Below are 7,556 nucleotides of genomic sequence, written 5' to 3' on the forward strand. Positions count from 1 at the left end.
GGGTGAGCAGGTAGGAAGGCATGGACAATAATGTGGAGCAGTTGATCCAGCCATCTGTAAATTGACTAGGCATTGCTCATCATAACAATGATGCAGAAAGTAATGAAAAAGGCACTTACTGCTGCAAATAGACTTCCTTGATAGGCTCAGCCAATCTAATGTATGTTAGAAATGTATAAAGGGGGAAAAGAAAACCCACAATAGTCAGATCTTTATCCCTAAATACACTGGGTTTCTTTCTCTGGAAACAGGTAGGATCTGTTCATCTCCATGCAGAAAGGGAAGTTGCAGGAGCAGGAAATGAAAATCAATGGGTACATGTCAGGGGGATCTCTAAAACTTTTTGCCCTGGGGTTCTGCATCTGAGGTTCTGTGCCAAGGTGAAAAACAAGAGTTGGAAAATATGTTTTGGATTATCCTCCTTATACTTATGTGCTATGATTTCACCCAAGGCCATGGATAGTGAGGCCCCAGGGACCACCTTCTCTCCAGAAAGATTTAGTGCTATCCCTTGTCAATCAACCAGGCCCAATCAATAAACTGGTGCTCATTGCATCAGAAGGGTGTTCTGTCAAAAAGGGCTTATGTCAGTCAGGTTTTAGCTAAGGACATCCTGGAATCATGCACTCCATGGCCCAACGGAGGGATGGACAGCCTCACACAACTATGGTTCAGGTTAGGCAAACATCATGCCTCATAAGGTAAATAGAGATCTGCATACCATTCCTGTGATCGGAAACACCGACGATCCAATATCTCTCTGCCTGGGAAACAGCAGTCTTGTGAAATTCAAAAATTAAAATTGGTAGCTTAAGGTAAATGCAAAAATGAAATTACATTTTTAATTCCTAAAATTTGACACCCTTATCTACTCCTTAGCCCCTGTAAACTATGTTAAAACCACAGATCAGCAAGTAATGCTGATTCATTTCTACACATACAGATAGTTTTCCCTAATATTTGCACTTGTATGGGAACATAGGGTTATGTCAGAAAAACTTAATTTTGTCACCCCAAAGCAGGGAACAGTAGTACCCCATAAACTCTTTACCATATCAAACATCAAAGACACAGGCAACACCTATAACTTTTTATTACCCTGGAGTGAAAAATGAAGTGCTTATGGCCACTAACTTGGAAGGGAATTTAAAGTTGTGCCCATCTCACAGGCACATACACCTACAAGTTATTCAATTGTCAAGGCAGGAAGTTCTATGCTTTGGAAATACCACATCAAATGTACCTCCTCTGACTGTGGCCACTTAATGATCCTTGAGGCTGTTGATGGAGGGGTCCTATAACACTATAGAAATCAGAAAACATGGACAGACAAGGGGCTTTATCTCTCCCTCCCTGGTAGTAGTGAGGTTCATACATAACGCATGTTCCATTGTGGTTTTATTGCACTCATAGGTACTGGTAAGTTCATTACAATATTTGAGGGTATTGAGACAATTGTGTGGGGAGATGAATATTATGCTGAAGTTTATTGGGATGTATGTGATCCAAGTGATTTGAATTGGCAGAAAGAGCTCTCACAATGTAACTGTATTTTGCACCCTGCCAATGGGCCATACTTTGGAATTTATGCTCCTCAGTGAGACAGAGTTAGACTCATTTGTGGTTTCCCTACACATAGCTCTTCTGCCTTTTCTATTTGAACCTATAGTTAGTACTAAACTTGATAGGTGTATGTCCAAGAGACTTAAATCTTTGGGCTGTCCATGTGTCAGTTGTCCTTAAATCTCAACTGAGTTCCAGCACCTACTCTCCAGTTCATTGGACTCACCCAGGATGAGTATCAAGGAGATGGTGATGGACCACATCCATCTCAGGGAACAGAGAGTATTTGAAACTGCTAGTCCTATCCATCAGCTCCATGGGATCTAAGACCCTTTCAATGAGAGGTGAGGTTAGCATCACCATCAGAGTATCCTCAGGATTGGGGAATGAAGATGGACTATAGAAGATTTATGGTTATTCCGCTATATATTTATTGTTATTATAGCAATGTAAGATCTTTTATCATTGAGGTGGAGACAATAGTCATCAGAGGCTCTGAGGGTAGGGAAAGGGAAAAACAGGTATAAGATGGAGCATTTTGTGGACATTGGAATTGTCCTGAATGACATTGCAGTGATGGATACAAGCCATTATATATTTTGTCATAACTTACTAAATTGTGTGGGACAGAGTGTAAGCTACAATTTAAAGTATAATCCACGCTTAATGGTAATGCTTCAATATGTGTTCATCAATTGTAACAAATCTACCATACTAACAAAGAATGTTGTTAATGTGGGAAAGTGTGGGAGGGGGAGGGAGTGAGACATATAGGAATCCCCTATATTTTTCATGGAACACGTATGTAATCTAAAATATTTTGAAAAAATAAAAAAAATTTTAAATGTAACTAGTCATGCCCAACTGGCCCGCCCTTTGTTATATTTCAAGGATCAATATCTCTTTATATAATTCATGATGAAACAAAGATGGCCATCTATGAAACTGAATTTCTTTCCTTTTAATTTTTGGATTGATGACTGAAATTTTGATTATTCTATTTTCCACCTAAGGTAGGAGTACGTGGAACCTTGTGGGATGAGGGATTGAAACTCCATGCATTGGCATGTGTCTGTAAAATATTGTATGCTTGTGGAGTAACTCATTTGGTCTGAGAGGGGATAAGTCTCAGAACTTGTGATGCAAATGTAACTCTTGAGGTCTCCTGAATTTGTTATGATTAAGGACAGGATTTTTTTAATGGAAAGGATGACTTCTGTTTCCATCCAGAATGGTTATCAAATTGTGATGGTTAGGCTAATGTGTCAACTCAGCCAAATAAATGTGCCAGGTTGTTTGGTCAAGCAAGCACTGGACAAATTGTAATACAAGGGCATTTATGGATTGTATTAGTCAGCCAAAGGTGTGCTGAAGCAAAATAGTAGAAATTGGTTGGCTTTTATAAAGGGTATTTATTTGGGGGCATTGGCTTACAGATACCAGGTCATAAGCATAAGTTACTTCCCTCAACAAGGCTATTTTCATGTGTTGGAGCAAGATGACTGCCAATGTCTGTGAGGGTTCAGGCTTCCTGGGTTCCTCACTTCCTAGGACTAGCTGCTCTCTAGGCTCAGAGTTCCTCTCTTCCTGGGGTTTGCTTCTGTTTCCTCTGTGAGCTTATATCCAGGGCTCCAGTGTAAGGCTTCAGTATTAAACTCCAACATCAAAACTCCAACATTGAAAACCCCCAACTCAGTCCTTTGTCATGCCTTTTATCTGTGAGTCCCCATCCACCAAGGGGTGGGGACTCAATACCTGAATGTCATAGCCCAAAGTCTTAATCATAACTTAATCATGTCTAGGTACAGACCAGATTGTAAACATAATCCAATATCTATTTTTGGAATTCATAACTTTGTCAAACTGCTACATGGACTTCAGTCTCTGGACTTTCATTGGAGCCCCTGGCTGCAGCCTGCCTGTGGAATCTGGACTTGTGCATACCTATAGTCATGTGAAAGACCCTTATAGAACCTCTACATTCAGCAAATATCTCTTGTTGATTCTGATTCCCTAGAGAACACTGACTAATAGACACATCATTAACTAAACACCTGTGAAAAATCCTGAAATAATTCAAAGAAGGCACAGAGCAAATGAAAATATTTAGCCAGAGAAGCTTAAAATGAGAAAAATCCAAATATTTACATAGTTTCAATTAGTTATGAATAAGTTTCCAACACCAAACATCATTCTGACCAGTAACAACAGTCTTTTGTGAAAAAACCTATGGTATAAGCTGAATCCAAGTCTTCCATGATAAAAATAACATTGAAAAAATTTTCCTCCAAAAATGCTCTTTATACCATGGGATTCAATGTAAGTATTTCATATATAACAAACCAGTAGTTGTGATATTTGTAGATGGATGGTTACTTCCAAAGAAAAAGATGTACTCTTATAAAATGTTTGTAAAAATAGCAAAGTAGGTTATAAAATTCTACCCACAGAGTGGGAATAAAACTTGTTCCACATCAATCTGAATATCAAAGCCTTCCAATGTCAACTTACTTCAAAAGCCAATCATCACTAACAGTAATATAATGTAGGGGTCACTTCACTGTGTCCCAGTTACATATTGACCGTACAGTGTAACAAAGGGGTTGAACACATCAGTAAGCATTATGATGCCCATTTCTCACTTATTCAAAAGAGATGTTTTTTTAATCATTATTAAACTAATTGAAATCATCAATGACATGCAGATACACTAAATCCCAGCAAGGAACCTACTATGTTGGGAAATAAAGAGGTCATGCTTCAAACAGATACAGTGTTTGAAATACATTTTCTGGTCAGACAATTTACTTCAGAGGTCATTTGTAAATGAGGACAGATTTTGAACTTGGTTTCTAAATGAAACTTTTTTCAATTATGCATAATTTTGGTAAGATAAAGATAATTGTTCTTATTCACTTCTTTATGTTCTTCCAGAGGACAATCATATTGAATAAAGGGCCAGCAAAATGGGTACTCATTGCTTTCAAAAGTACTACAAAAATATGAAATAGTCTAATGACCAGGAGTTGATTGAAAGATAACATCAAAAACCTACTGTTGGGAAGTGGACTTGGTCCAGTGGATAGGGCATCCATCTACTACATGAGAGGTCCATGGTTCAAACCCCGGGCCTCCTTGACCTGTGTGGAGTGGGTCCACATGCAGTACTGATATGCACAAAGAGTGCCCTGCCATACAGGGGTGTCCCTGCATAGGGGACCCCCACTCACAAGGAGTGTGCCCCCATTAAGGAGAGCCACCTAGCATGAAAGAAAGTGCAGCCTGCCCAGGAATGGCACCACACACACAGAGAGCTGACACAACAAGATGACACAACAAAAAGAAACAGGGATTCCCGTGCCACTGACAAGAACAGAAGCTGACAAAGAAGACACAGCAAATAGACACAGAGAACAGACAACTGGGGCAGGGGGAGGGGAGAGAAATAAATAAATAAACCTTTCTTTAAAAAACCTACTGTTTCAGATATTTAAAAAAAGAAATTTTCAATCTCTTACTTGAATTAAGTTCATAAGTAAAGAAATAATGGGGAAAACAAGGGATTCTAAAACATGCAAGACACTTATGAGAATAAAATAAATGATCTCCTTCTCTTACTCAGCTGTGATATATAGGTGTGAGTTTATATCTAATAGAGGTATGGTTTTATCATTATCCATTTTAGTTGCATAAATCACAAAAAGACTTCCAGCCAAGATGGCTGATAAGTATAACACAAACTCCAGAAATGATTTTTAGCAAAACCTGCTTCAGTATTTTCCAATGTGACAAAAAATTACTTGGGAAATGAATCTTTCTTTTTCTTTCTTTCTTTTTTTTAAATGTCACACTAAAAAAACATGAGATTCCCATATACCCCTTGCCCCCCCTCACCCCACTCCTCCCACATCAACAATCTCTTTCATCATTATGGCACATTCATTGCATTTGGTGACGATATTTTGGAGCACTGCTGCACCACATGGATAATGGTTTACATTGCAGTTTACACTCCCCCCCGTCCATTCAGTGGGTTATGGCAGGATATATAATGTCCTGCATCTGTCCCTGCAATATCATTTAGGACAACTCCAAGTCCCAAATGCCCCCACAACACATCTCTTCCTCCCTCTCCCTACCCTCAGCAACTACCATGGCCACTCTCACCACATCAATGCCACAATTTCTTCCATTTCTAGCCACAAGAGTTCCACAGTAGAATATCAGCAAGTGCACTCTAATCCATATTTTATTCCTCCATCATGTGACCCTGGGAAGGTGATGTCTGCTACAGAACTGTTCAAGTAAATGAAGATTTTACGATCTTCAGCAACCAACTGTAATTACCTTAAAAATTCCTCTTTTCACTAGAGAAGATGCTTAATTCAAAACTAACTTCAAAAATCTACATGAGGCTTCCAGGTCAACGAAAAACAGTCAATGTGATTTTATTGCTCTGCTCCTTTAGCATGGGGACTAATGTGGAATGGCTTATTCCCATGGTGGATAGGCCATTCATTGCTACAATGAGATCTCAATTAAATAACAATTTAAAATTCCATCATAATAAGCAGGAATTCCCAGGATGATAGTTAAAAAGAAGAAAGGCTGATCGGTGTGGCATTCTTCATATTCACCAACAATACTAAGGCCCCTACATCCCAAATAGCTTTCTCTTAAAACTGTATCATGGCAATCATGCAGCTTTCTTGGAAGGCCAAGCAACATGATGGGGACCACCTGGCATGGAATTCATTCTCACTGAAAACACTTGGTGTTCTTCCATGGCGTGGGTTGGCTCCTCCAAAATCTGGATCTCCAATGCTTTAAGGGTGACAGCTGGGGAAGCAGCTCTGGCTTTCACAATAGCCACCACCTCACTGGGATTTAAATTGGTCAAGTCTAGAGCATGGATAGTCAGCAGCTCATCACCACTCTTGATTCTGTCATCTCATGCAAGATGGCCATGAGTTGGCCCACTACTCACAAAGATGGGCAGTTCAGCACTCTTACTTTCTTGCCTCCAGCAACTGTCTTTCCAAAGGAATTCTGTGGCTCCTACCTGTGAAAGATCAGAATTTTAAAAACTATTCTTAAATGTTTATGAATATCCTATCACTTGTTAGAGGTTCCTGTGTGCTGATTGAAGTAGAGAGGAGTGAGCATGGAAGGAGAGAGAAAGATATAAGGAAAACTGTTAGTAACTGATACTGCTCAGCCTGCAAAAAATGGGAGATGCATTCACTGAACAGAAAATAGAACCAAAAGGTTAATCTCAGAATGAATTTAAATGAAGTATATTGAGGTGGGACAAGATGGCATCCAAGTGAGTGCACCCTTGTCAACTCTCTGCAATAAAACAGCCAAGTGGGGACAGAATTCTGCCAAGAGAGCTGTTTTGGGAATCCACAAGGCAGGATGTTTCTGGACATCAATCTGGAGAGAGTGCAACAAAAGGAGTGCTTGCTCAAGGTATAAGTGTGGGTTTCTGACTGTTGAGCCCGAAGCTGTGGGAGGTCTAAACCCTTCCCCTAAGGCTGCTAGCCACAGCATTCCCTGAACACTCCTGGTTGCATGACAGTGTTCCCAAGCTTCTTGTTCCACATACCCATGATCCCCAAACTTGCATTCCCAGAAGCTCGAATTCCCCAAACTCTGTGTTTCCATAACCTGTGTTTCCTGACCCTGTGTTCCTCAAGCCCACATTCACCCAAGCACACGTTCCCTGAACCCAGCACCCCCCAAAACTCCAGCATTCCCCTTTCCCACCAGTATCAGACAAACTCTGAGAGTGGGAGGGTTCTGCTGCGGTGCAGAGGGGCCTGAGGAATGCAGATTCAATTGTCTAACACCCCCTGCCCCTTTTTTTAGTGGAGCATGCCAGCTGTCTTGGGGAGATGCTAGGAAGAGAGGAGAGTTGAATCTGCTGAGGGAGGCTGATTTATCTAAACACCATGGGATAAGGGAAATTCCTCTGGGAGAAGGCAGATAAA

Source organism: Dasypus novemcinctus, unplaced genomic scaffold (assembly GCF_030445035.2).
Source record: "Dasypus novemcinctus isolate mDasNov1 unplaced genomic scaffold, mDasNov1.1.hap2 scaffold_107, whole genome shotgun sequence".
Taxonomy (NCBI): domain Eukaryota; kingdom Metazoa; phylum Chordata; class Mammalia; order Cingulata; family Dasypodidae; genus Dasypus; species Dasypus novemcinctus.